Source organism: Nicotiana tabacum, chromosome 22 (genome assembly GCF_000715075.1).
Source record: "Nicotiana tabacum cultivar K326 chromosome 22, ASM71507v2, whole genome shotgun sequence".
NCBI lineage: Eukaryota > Viridiplantae > Streptophyta > Magnoliopsida > Solanales > Solanaceae > Nicotiana > Nicotiana tabacum.
The window spans coordinates 163,188,312-163,202,056 of NC_134101.1; the positions used below are offsets into that span (position 1 = coordinate 163,188,312).

Genomic DNA, 13,745 nt, shown 5'->3' on the forward strand with positions numbered 1-13,745 from the left:
GAAGGGCAGTCCGAGCGCACCATTCAGATATTGGAGGACATGTTGCGTGCTTGTGTCATTGATTTCGGAGGGTCATGGGATCAGTTTTTTCCCCTTGTAGAGTTTGCTTATAACAACAGCTACCAGTCGAGTATTCAGATGGCTCCATATGAGGCTTTGTATGGGAGGCTGTGTAGATCTCCAGTTGGTTGGTTCGATCCAGGTGAGGCTAGGCTATTGGGAACAGACATGGTGCAGGATGCTTTAGACAAGGTGAAAGTGATTCAGGAGAGGCTTCGTACAACGCATTCGAGATAGAAAAGTTATGTTGACAGGAAGGTTCGGGATGTGTCCTACATGGTTGGCGAGAAGTTTCTGTTGAAGGTTTCGCGATGAAGGGTGTCATGAGATTTGGGAAGAAAGGTAAATTGAGTCCGCGGTTTATTGGACCTTTTGAGGTGCTTCGGGGAATTGGGGAGGTGGCTTATGAGCTTGCTTTGCCACCCAGCTTGTCGAGTGTGCATCTGGTATTTCATGTTTCTATGCTCTGGAAGTATATTGGGGATCCGTCTCATGTTCTGGATTTTAGCATGGTTTAGTTGGATGATGATTTGACTTATGATGTGGAGCCAGTATCTATTTTAGGTCGTCAGGTTTGAAAGCTGAGGTCAAAGGATATAGCTTCAGTGAAAGTGCAGTGGAGAGGTCGGCCCATGGAACAGGCTACCTGGGAGACCGAGCGGGAGATGCGGAGCAGATACCCTCACCTGTTTGAGACTTCAGGTATGTTTCTTGACTCATTTGAGGACGAACGTTTGTTTAAGTTGGGGAGGATATGACGACCCGGCCAGTCATCTCATGAGTTACTGCTCTGTTTTCCCCATTCCTGCTTCTTATTGCTTTGTCTTATGGTTCTATATGTGATCGGGCTGGTTGGCTCGGTTTCAGAGAAGTTTTGGTAATGTTTGAGATACTTAGTCTCTTTTGAGTAAGCTTAAGTTGGAAATGTCAACTGGATGTTGACTTATGTGTTAGAGGTCTCGGGTGTGAGTTACGATGGTTCGGTTAGCTTCGGGAGGGGATTTGGGACTTAGGAGTGTGATCGGAATGAGTTTTGGAGGTCCGGAGTAGATTTAGCCTTGAATTGGCGAAATTGGATTTTTGGCGATTTCCGGTTGGTAGGTGAGATTTTGATATAGGGGTCAAAATGGAATTCCGAGAGTTTCATTAGTTCCTTTGTGTCATTTGGGATGTGTGTGCAAAATTTCAGGTCATTCGAACGTGGTTTGGTTGGGTTTTTGATCAAAAGCGGAATTCGGAAGATTTTGGAAGCTTAGGCTTGAATCCGATGTGTTTTGGTTGATTTGATGTTGTTCGAGGTGTTTTGAAGATTGGTACAAGTTTGAATAAGGTTTTGGGATATGTTGGTGCCTTTGGTAGAGGTCCCGGGGGCCTCAGGTGAGTTTCGAGTGGTCAATCGGGCCATTCCATGAAGTTTGGAACTACAGAAAATTGCAGGTCAGTGCTGCAGAAAAATGACCTTCGCGTTCGCGAGAGGGTCCTCGCGTTCGCGAAGGGTCAGTTGAGGAAGCTGGAATTTAAGCCTTCGCGTTCGCGAGGAAGGCTCCGCGTTCTTGAAGGGCTGGGCATCTGTGCATCGCGTTCGCGGGAGTGTTGTCATGTTCGCGTAGAAGAAATGGGTAGCTGAGCTTCAGGGGAATTTACTCATCGCGTTCGCGAGTGGGGGAACGTGATTGCGTAGGTTGGTCTGAGTGAAGCATCGCGTTCGCGATGGGGTGGTCGCAAACGCGAAAGAGGAATTTTGGTCAAGGTTATTTTTGTGCTTCACGAATGCTAGGCTTTGACCACGTTAGCGAAGAAGGATTTCAGACCTGGGCAGAAGTTTTCAATAGTCGTCTTGTCCGCGAATTTGGGGTTTATTTCTTCCATTATTGGTCGTTTTTTGAGCTTTTTGAAGGGGATTGAAGAGGTATTTGAGGGGGGTCACTTGGAGGTAAGAATTTTGGACTTAAAACTCGATTCTAACATGAAATCTACCTAATAAATCATGGAATCTAAGCTTAAAATTGAGGAATTAGGGCTTGAGATTAAGAGACTTTAAAATGAGAATTTGAGGGTTCATTTGGACTCCGATTTCATTGTTCTTGGTATGTATAGACTCGTGGGAGAATAAGGATTCCGTTGATGTGATTTTTATCGAGTTTCGAGACGTGGGCCCAGGGTCGGGTTTGGCCAATCTCGGGATTTTTTGGTATTATTTGATTGTTTTTGCTTGGGCTTCGTTCCCTTAGCATATTTTGATGTCGTGATTCTGATTTTGGATAGATTCGATGTGAGTGGAGGACGATTCAAGGGGCAAGGGCGTTGCAGAGTAGTATTTTTCACCGGTTTGAGGTAAGTAACCATTGTAAATCTGGAACTGAGGGTACAAAACCCCGATATTTGACTTGTTTTGATGAATGCGGTGACGCACATGCTAGGTGATGAGCGTGTGGGCGTGCAAGGGTAGAGATTGTGACTCGGTTCATCCCGTAGCGACTATTAAGCCGCGTATTTGATTTGGAATCTTATATTATTCCGTACTTTAGTCATTTATACTGTATTATGGGTTGTATGCCATGTTTGGAGCCTTGTGCCGACCTGTTGAGACTAATAGGGGCATTTTTACTATTTTTCCTCACTCTACTTGTTGAAAGCATATCCTCAGTCATGTTTTACCTGTTTAAATATTTAAAACTAGTTTTATCACTCACTTCTAAATGTGAGGACTGTTTGGACTGAGTTCCCTAATTTCTACTGTTGTGCCCGACGGGCTGTGAGGTTAATGACTGAGAGAGGTTGAGAACCTAATGGTGAGGATATTTATATATGTATGAGTTACGGATCGGGCTGCATGCCGCAGTGATAATTATATGGACTGGGCTCAGCGATATATATATTGGATCGGGCTGCACGTCGCAGCGATATGATGTTTGGGCTGTAGAAGCCCCTCCGGAGTTTGTACACCCCCAGTGAGCGTAGTTGATTATAAACTATGGATCGGGCTGCACGTCAAAGCGGTTATTATGCTTTCTATTACTATGAGATATTAATGAGCCTGTGTGTTGAGAGTGAGTACTAAGTGAAGTGAGTTGAGTCACGAGTGACTGAGAGGCTGTCTGAGAGGCCATATTCTGAGTGATACCTTGCCTGAGGGGCCCAGTTATGATATTTTCACTGATTTCACTCTTCTTTTAAAAATAAGCCTCTGTTGTAAGAAATTGCTAAGTATATGATTTCAAGTATTTAAACTGAAATTGATGATTTTTAGATGAAATTAGTTTTAAACAGTGGAATTTGATCTGTCATTATGTTGTCTATTCATTTATATGATTTTTAATTGCTCGTCACTGCTCTCAGACCTTATTTACTCTAGTTACTTGCTGAGTTGGCGTATTCACGTTACTCCATGCACCTTGTGTGCAGATCCAGGTGCCCGAGCGGTAGAGTGCGGGTCCTCAGCTGATCCAGAGTTTGCCGGAGATTGCAAGGTAGTTGCATGGCGTCCACAGCCCTGTTTTCTCCTTCCTATCTTGTTCTTTTTCCGTATTTTCTAGACTTATGATGTATTAGACAGTCAGTCTGTATTAGAGGCTCTAGACTCGTGACACCAGATACTTGGGGCTGTGTAGTTTCATGTTTATTTGACTTCCGTATATATTTTGTTGTTTTAAACGCTTATTATGAAATTTTGGTATTTAAACCCGTGTTAGAAAATGGATTATTACAAAAAAAAGGGTTGTGATTAAATGTTTGGGTTGGCTTGCCTAGTAATGTGATAGGCGCCATCACAGCCGGTATTTGGGGTCGTGACAATATATTTGCCCAATGTGGATGGGCTTCGGGATTTGATTCTGGAAGAGGCCCATAGCTCGCGGTATTCTATTCATCCCGGTGCCGCGAATATGTATCAGGATCTGAGATAGCATTATTGGTGGAGGAGAATGAAGAAATATATTGTGGGATTTATGGCTCGGTGTCTCATTTGTCAGCAGGTAAAATATAAGCATCACAGACCCGGTGGCTTGCTTCAGCAGATAGATATTCCAGAGTGGAAGTGGGAGTGGATCACTATGGACCTTGTAGTTTGTCTCCCACAGACTTTGAAGAAGTTCGATGCTATTGGGGTGATTATGGATCGGCTGACCAAGTCTGTGCACTTCATTCCTGTGTGTACTACCTATTCTTCAGAGCGGTTGGCAGAGATCTATATCCGGGAGATTGTTCGTTTGCATGGTGTCCCAGTTTCCATCATTTCAGATAAGGGCACTCAGTTTACTTCGCAGTTTTGGAGGTCTGTGCAGTGAGAGTAGGGTACTTAGGGTGAGTTGAGCACAGCTTTTCACCCTCAGACAGTCGGGCAGTCCAAGCGCACTATTCAGATATTGGAGGACATGTTGCACGCTTGTGTCATTGATTTCGGAGGGTCATGGGATCAGTTTTCGGAGGGTCGTGACAAGTTGGTATTTCTAGTTGGTTGGTTTGAGCCGGGTGAGGCTAGTCTATTGGGTTCAGACTTGGTGCAGGATGCTTTAGACAAGGTGAAGGTGATTCAGGAGAGGCTTCGTATAGCGCAGTCGAGACAAAAGGGTTATGTTGACAGGAAGGTTCGGGATGTGTCCTACATGGTTGGTGAGAAGGTTCTGTTGAAGGTTTCACCCATGAAGGGTGTTATGAGATTTGAGAAGAAGGGTAAATTGAGTCCTCGATTCATTGGGCTGTTTGAGGTGCTTCGGAGGATTGGGGAGGTTACTTATGAGCTTGCTTTGCCGCCCAATTTATCGAGTGTGCATCCAGTATTTCATGTTTCTATGCTTCGGAAGTATATTGGCGATCCGTCTCATGTTTTAGATTTCAGCACGGTTCAGTTGGATGATGATTTGACCTATAATGTGGAGCCAGTAGCCATTTTGGAGCGTCGGGTTCGAAAGTTGAGGTCAAAGGATATAGCTTCAGTGAAAGTGTAGTGAAGAGGTCGGCCCATGGAGGAGACTACCTGGGAGACCGAGCGGGAGATGCGGAGCAGATATCCTCACCTATTTGAGGCTTCAGGTATGTTCTTGACTCGTTCGAGGACGAACGTTTGTTTAAGAGGGGGAGGATGTAACGACTCGGTCGGTCTTTTCATGAATTACCACTCCGTTTTCCCCATTTCTGCTTATTATTACTTTGTTCAGTTGCATTATATGTTATCGGGTTGATTGGTTCGGGTTCGAAGAGGTTTTGGTAAGGTTTGAGACACTTAGTCTCTTTTGAGTAAGCTTAAGTTGGAAAAGTCAACCGGATATGACTTATGTGGAAAAGGGCTCGGATGTGAATTTCGATTGTTTGGATAGCTTCGGGAGGTGATTTGGGACTTAGGAGCGTGATCAGAATGTGTTTTGGAGGTCCGGAGTAGATTTAGGCTTGAATTGGCGAAATTGGAATTTTGGCGTTTTCTGGTTGATAGGTGAGATTTTGATATATGGGTCGGAATGGAATTCCGGAATTGCAGTAGGTCTGTTGTGTCATTTGGGATGTGTGCACAAAATTTCAGGTCATTCGGACGTGGTTTGATAGACTTTTTGATCGAAAGCGGAATTTGGAAGATTTTGGAATTCATATTCTTGAATCCGATGCAAATTTGGTGTTTTGTTGTTATTTTGAGCGTTCTGAAAGTTGGAACAAGTTTGAATGATGTATTGGGATATGTTGGTATGTTTGGTTGAGGTCCCGAAGGCCTCGGGTGAGTTTCGGGTGGTAAAACAGACCAAATGCATAGTTGAGAAGTTGCAGATTTTGGCTTCAGCTGTTGCATACTTTTGGCCTACGCGTTCACGAGTGGGCCCTCACGTTCGCGAAGGGTTATGATAAGAGGCTTGAAATTTTTCCTTCGCGTTCGCGAGGGAGGTCCCGCATTCGCAAAGGGGTGGGTCAAGAAGCATCGCGTTCGCGATAAGTCTGACGCGTTCACGATGGTTTGAGATGCTGAGGCATCGTGTTCGTGATGGTGCAGTCGCGTTCGCGTAAGAGGATTTTGGTCAATGGTATCTTTGTGATTTGCGAATGCGAGGCTTTGACCGCGTTCGCGAAGAAGGATTTCTGATCGCTGGGCAGAATGTTTAGAAGGCCATTTTCGCGAGTTTTGACCTAAGTCCACCATTTTTGACTCGGTTTTGGATCTTTTGAGAGAGATTTAAGAGGGAATCAAAGAGAACTTATTGTAGGTAAGAATTTTGGACTTAATACTCGATCCTATTGTGATTTCTACCTAATTAAACATGAAATTTGGGGAATTTGAAGCTTAATTGGGGAGTTAGGGCTTGGAAACTTGAGACTTTAATCAAGGGATTTGAGGGGGCCATTTGTAGTCGAATTTTGGTATTCTTGGTATGTATGAACTCGTGGGAGGACAAGGATTCCGTTGATGTGATTTTTATCGAATTTCGAGTCGTGGACCCAGTGTCGGGTTTGGCCAATTTCGGGATTTTTGGTATAACTTGATTAATTTCGCATGGGCTTCGCCCCTTTTGCATATTCTAATGTTATGATTCTGATTTTGGGTAGATTCGACGCGAGTTGAGGCCGAGGCAAGAGGCAAAGGCGTCACGGAGTAGTAATTCATCCGGTTGAGGTATGTAACCATTGTAAATCTAGAACTGATGGTGCAAAACCCCAGTATTTCGTATCGTTTTGATAAATGAGGTGACGCACATGCTAGGTGACAAGCGTTTGGGCGTGCACTGGTAGGGATTGTGACTTGGTCCGTCTCGTAGCGACTATTAAGCCGCATACTTGATTTGAAATCTTATAATATCCCGTATTTTAGAAATTTATACTGTATTATGGGTTGTATGCCATGTTTGGGGCATTGTGCCGACCTGTTGAGACCCTTAGGGGCATTTTTACTGTTTTCCTCACTCTATTTGTTTGAAAACATAACCTTAGTCATGGTTTACCTGTTTGTTGTTTAAAACTGGTTTTATCACTCTACTTCTTATATGTGAGAACTGTTCGGACTGAGTTCCTTGATTTCTACTGTTATGCCCGAGTGGCTGTGAGGTTAATGACTGAGAGAGGTTGAGGACCTAATGGTGAAGATTATATATATTATGGATCAGGCTGCACGCAACAACAATACTTATATGGATCGGGCTGCATGCCGCAGCGATATATATATTGGATCGGGCTGCGCGCCGCAACGTTATGACGCTTGGGCTGTAGGTGCCCCTCCGGAGTCTGTACACCCTCAGTGAGATATATATTGGATCAGGTTGCACACCGCAGCGATATGATGCTTGGGCTGTAGGAGCCCCTTTCGGAGTCTGTACATTCCCGGGGGCGTAGACGACTGTAAACTATGGATCGGGCTGCATGCCGCAACGGTTATTATGATTATTACTATTATGAGGTGTATCTGAGCCTGAGTGCTGAGTGTGAGTACTGAGTGACGAGAGCTGAGTCACGAGTGACTGAGAGGCTTGCCCGAGAGGCTATATTTATGAAGGATACCTTGCCCGAGGGGCCCATTTATGATATTTTTGCTGATTTCACTCTTCTTTTAAAATAAACTTCTATTGAAAACTTCTAAGTAAATGATTTCAAAGTATATCGATTGAAACTAAAGCTTCATGAAGAAACTAGTTTTAAAACTGTTGAGCTGACTTGATATTTTGTCGTTTACTCTTCTATATGATTTTTGACTGCTCATCACTGCTTTCAGACCTTATTTACTTTAGCTACTTACTGAGTTGGTGTACTCACGTTACTTCCTGCACCTTGCGTGTAGATCCAGGTGCCCGAGCGGCAGAGTGAGGATCCTCAGCATTATTAGAGTTTGCCGTAGACTGCAAGGTAGTTGCATGGCGTCCGCAGCCCTGCTTTCTTCCTTCCTATCCTTGTTTTTCTCGCATTTTAGACTTGTTATGTATCAGACAGTCGAATTTGTATATTTAGAGGCTCTAGACTCGTAACACCAGATGTTTGGGTTGTGTTGGTTTAATGTTTTATTGATTTCCACACATTTTAGCTGTTTTATACATTTCTTATGAGAATTTGAGATTTAAATCAGTGTTAGAAAATGGTTTTATAAAGAAATTTACTATGGTTAATGGTTTGGGTTGACTTAGTATTGTGATAGGCGCCATCACGACCGGGCATTTGGGGTCGTGACATTAGGAGTTGTGTCTTATTTGCTATGTGTTAATTGTTGAGTACGACGTATAGGTGTGGTGACGAGTATCTATACATTAGTGTCAAACATGCCCGTGAATCTGTTACTATGATTGATGTGACTCCGTTTCGTATTGTTCATGCTTTATATGATGATTTCTATTGTTGAACAAGGCTTGTGGAAGTATTATTGGTAATTGAACATTGTAGAGCATTGGCTCAAGTTGAGAATTGAGTTGTGAAGTAATTGTGGAAAAGAGAAGAGGTTTATGATATTGTCTCCCTTGCCGGGATGTTATTGCATTTGATATTATTTCCCTTGTCGGGATGTTATTACTCATGATATTATTTCCCGTGCTGGGATATTGTTGTTATACTATTTTTCCCTTGCCGGGATTCTATTGTAATTTTATTGATTCCCTTGCCCGTATTGCTTTGTGATTGTTGCTTGGGTGAGGAAGAGTGTAAAAGCATGAAGGGTGATGTCGTGCATGATATTTGTGAGAGAGTGTTAATGCACGAAGGGTGATGTTGTGCCGATATTGTGAGGTAAAAGCACAAAAGGTGATGTCGTGATGCACGATGTACAATGTCGTGTCATGATATGAGTGATAATGCACGAAGGATAATTTCGTGTCATGATTATGTGAGGTAAAAGCACGAAGGGTGATGTCGTGCCGATTATATTGATTCTTATGGTGAGGACGAGAGTAAAAGCACGAAAGGTGATGTCGTGTACTTGTCATTGATTTCCTTATTCTTGCTTACAGTTGAATTTTCGTGTTCCTTTCACTTCTTTATTGAAATTTTGTTTGTACATGATATTTCCCGCAGCATATTTCCCTTTCCCATCTTTAACTGCTAGTTTCTATCATTATTACTTGTTGTATATGATATAACTGCATAGGTTTATTTGGTAGTCTTGTCCTAGCCTCGTCACTACTTCGCCGAGGTTAGGCTAGACACTTACCAGCACATGGGGTCGGTTATGCTGATACTACACTCTGCACTGTATGCAGATCCCGGTGTTGCAGTGTAACGACCCGGCCGATCGTTTCATGAGTTACTGCTCCGTTTTCCTCATTTGTGCTTATTATTGTCTTGTTCAGTTGTATTATCACTACAAGAAAAAAGGCATTTAGCGGCAATAAATATTCATTTTAGCGGCAACATATATTGCCGCCAAAACTTTTACCGGCAATCAATTATTTGCCGTTGTAGCCAGCGTCGCTAAAGGCATTAGTGGCAATGGTAAAGGTCCCAATTACTGCCGCTAAAAGATTGAATTTTTAGTGGCATTTAGTTACCGACAATTATAATAGCCACTAAAATCACCCCTCAAATTGCCTTTTATTCTGCTTTAACAGCATTTGTTATGGCCGATAAATATTCATTTTATTGCTGATAAAGGTACTTTTTAATAGCTATTATAATAGCAACTGAATATATACCCAGATTTGCCATTATACTAATATTTAACCGCCTTTCTTTTGTATGCAATTCTAACATCATAAAAATATGACTCATTCAAGAAAGCATAAAAATATTTCATTAAATTCATAATATACAGAAGCAACTACTAATACATAAATTTAGAGTATCAACATATAAGAAAAATACGTCACTAGAATCCAATAATAGTTGTTTCTCCTTCTACAAGCCTAGTTCCATACAATGTCAATTTTAGAATCATCATATTCAGATATGGAAGAAAGCATTTATTCTCTCAATCAATATTTCTGCACCACATGAATCAGATGATACCAGGTCACTATTCATAGTGTCTTGACAAGGCTGAACAAACACGGTCGATTCTTGATGACTCTAGCAAGTTGCATCCAATAGACACTGACTTTGAAGCCAAGTTATTTGCGGATTGTAGCTTCGAAGAAAACTGCACAATAGAAGTTGTTAGAAAACTTACAACATCTATTCATGAAAAGAAATTAACATATATGAAGTCGAAGTTAGATTGTGAAGACAAAAATAAATGTTGATTCTCTTCAACTTTGTACTCTTAGCTCTTTGTTTATTGAGCATCACATATGACTAGTTCCTGTTAATCGATAAAATACACATTCAAACACAAAAAAATTGAATTCAATTTTTAAAAAAAATATAAAATAATAAATAATGCACAAATAGTTAACTTTAGCTAAGAAACGAAACTAATGTTGCATATTTTATATAACGGTTCGGGCAAGGGATGTTGCAGCCTCTCAATCATGCACAACACAGTGCAAGTAAAATGACAAAAATAAACGTCTGAACAAAATTCTACGGATACAATGATCTTCATATTAGTTTTCAATTGTAAAAAATAAACATAGCTACTAATGGATAACACAAACTATTATTACTATACATTGCCATATATATATATATATATATATATATATATATATCATATGCACATTAGTTTTCCCTACTCACAAAAATCACACTGTTACATCACTCCCCAACTTTCTAATTTCAAGAACCATCGATACTCCATCATTCTTAATCTAATAAACTTGAACAGTTTTCTAAGCAAAAATATTGGTGCCGAAAATTTATGCACTTCAAGTGAAAGATGGATGATATATTGTCCAATAGAAGGCTTACTAAATACTCGCAGTAGATATCACTTCACGCTAAGAATCAAGAACTAAGATTTCCATTATTTTGTATTGGCAGAATGGCTTAAATGGCACCTATACTTGTCCCACTTTGTCATGCCGGTCCCTAACATAGGAGATTGTATTGCACCCACTGATAGTGTCGTGTCATAAGCATTTATTATACACGGTTTGAAGGAGTGTAAGTGTTCAATTGGAAAATTGTTAAGTTTGGGAACCGGCATGACAAAGTGGAAGAAGTATAGGTGCCATTTAGACCATTCTACCTTTTGTATTCTTTGGATACTTTATTTATTAAAGATCACTCACAAGAAAATCACAATGTAAATTTTATTCTTCCTTAAGAAAACAAAGAGGCTTTCTAACCAAAGAGTAAAGAGTCCAACCTTGACTGATTTAAGGACTTTGAACACTAAAGAAATCAAAAGTCTTAAGATTATAATAATCCCAATATAACTCATGATCAAAGAAATTAACACTTCTCAGGATACGAATGTCGTTAGATTTATATATCATCTTTTAAAATTGATAACAATAGGTCAGTTCAGGTCCTACAGAATATTGTTCAAAATTCTCCTTTAAGTTACAATTTCAAACAAAATCTATCGTGTCTCACGAAAATTTTTATTACTTAAGTATAAGCTAAAAAAGAAATGACAGCATGCTGCATGGAAACATAAGGCAGGACAAGGTGCCAATGGAAATGAAATTCATACCTCAGTTCGGACCTCTTGAGCATAAATTGGTAAAATCATGGTAACACTATTAGAAAATATAATTGCACCCTGCAACAAGAAGAACCATATCCACTGCATATTAAAAAAATTGACATAAAAGGAAAGGAGCCACCGAAGATAAGTTATAACAACTTATCATTAGAATCTTGCTACCTTCACATGACTTATTCCATCATTTACTTAATTGTCATGCCTTCTATTTGGCTTGGCAAATGATAAGCATCAAGAATGCAAGATGTTTAACTCTAATGCTGGTGCAGTCCATTTCTTTTTCCACAAAGAGATCCCAACGAAGAGGTTTCTTCATGAAATAATAGAATCTTGAATGTATGAAATGTAGAAGCTAAAAGGTAAAGAGAAATGGGATCCGTCTTACAACAAAAGATGTTTGCCAATAAGCTGTAGAAAAATATTAACAAGGACTAATGGCAACATCAAGAACAAGGTGTTAATCCATTTGCGAAAAATGTTAATGAACATTTATTAGATAGTTAAAATCGAAGAAGCCTCTTTCAGATTCATCTAACTGAATATTCATATAAAATAGTGCAGCACTAGCTTTCGCGGCATAAACAGATCAGTTGAAGCTTTTACACTAGATAGAGTGCATCGACATCTATGCCAGTATATCGGCCAATTATTTTTACAGTAGCAAAACTACTAGAAACTACTGTAGTTATCCATTATTGGGGCTCTCCTCGATGCTACTATACAAAGTAATACAAATGTGAATTATATAGATACTAAAATGTATGTTACCAAACATTACAATAGGCTGTAATAATATGCACAAAGCATACTAATAAAGGCAATTATTGGTAACAAAAATATGCTCACGATAAATAATTTAAATGCATACTTGAATTTATGTCTAGAGTGTCTGTCTGCAAGAGGTTTCAAGTGGCATCCCCTCGCTGAAAATCCAATTACAAAATTAAATCTTATTTTTCACAAGACCAAATTCACGAAATTACACCTTGAATTTTACTTTTTGTTTTTTATCGTTGCATCATAATATGGATAAATTTCGAATCTGAAATGTTAGTATAGATCCTTAATGTAAAACATATCGGACAAAACAAAGAAAGTTTAAAATTAATAAGACTTACCGCAGAAGGAATAAGAAGCAGATAAGGTAGAAAGTACAATTTTAATTTTGACAAGTCATGAAACCCTAGTTCCTAATGAGCGACCGAATATATATTTAGCGCTCATTTAATCTGATCGACGTATTTAGAAACAAAAATTCACAATAGGAACAAGTCAATAAGCTTGTTTACAAGCTCCAATTTCTATGCTTCAAAAAGAAAGAGCCATCCAAAATGAAGAAAATCAAAACTAGAAGGAAAAAATATAGACAACGAGAAAGAGTAGAGAGATATTACCTGGTGATGGTGGCCGGCGATAGAACAAGATGATTTGGGTGCCGACGATAGAGAAAGAGATACGAGGGTTTAATCAATTTTGTGCATCTCTGTGGCAGAGAAGATGGTTTTGCAATTTGGGGTGAATGTATCCATTCGGGAATATTTAACAGGGAAACAAATAAAAAGAAGATTAAAATCAATTTTAGGAGTAACTTTTAGTGACTATTACTTTGAATTGCCAGTAAATAAGCACTCTTTTCTGGCCAAAATTAAATAGCCGCAAATATTTGTGTTTACATAATAAAAAATAATTGCCGCTAAAGGTCTTTTTTCTTGTAGTGTATATGTTATCGGATTGGTTGGTTCGGGTTCGAAGAAGTTTTGGTAAGGTTTGAGACACTTAGTCTCTTTTGAGGAAGCTTAAGTTGGAAAAGTCAACCAGATGTTGACTTATGTGTTAAAGGGCTCGGATGTGAGTTCCGATGGTTCGGATAGTTTCGGAAGGTGATTTGGGACTTAAAAGCGTGATCGGAATGTGTTTTAGAGGTACGGAGTAGATTTAGGCTTGAATTGGCGAAATTGGAATTTTGACATGTTCCGATTGATAGGTGAAATTTTGATATAGGGGTCGGAACGGAATTCCGGGAGTTGCAGCAGGTCCGTTATGTCATTTGGGATGTGTGTGCAAAATTTCAGGTCATTCGGACGTGGTTTGATATACTTTTTGATCAAAAACGAAATTCGGAAGATTTTTGGAACCTTAGGCTTGAATTCGATGTGGTTTGGTTGATTCGATATTGTTTGAGGTGTTTTGAAGATTGGTATAAGTTTGG

The 13,745-nt window shown here is 40.0% G+C and overlaps 1 long non-coding RNA gene across 1 annotated transcript; it reads right to left on the reverse strand.

The window, feature by feature from the left end:
- Positions 1-9,716: 9,716 nt before the first annotated feature.
- LOC107823390 (uncharacterized) lies at positions 9,717-13,095 on the reverse strand. The gene is made up of 3 exons (XR_001656623.2): positions 12,931-13,095; positions 11,525-11,593; positions 9,717-10,084 (listed from the first exon to the last, which is right to left on the reverse strand). It is a non-coding gene; the product is annotated as an uncharacterized LOC107823390 (long non-coding RNA).
- Positions 13,096-13,745: the final 650 nt, after the last annotated feature.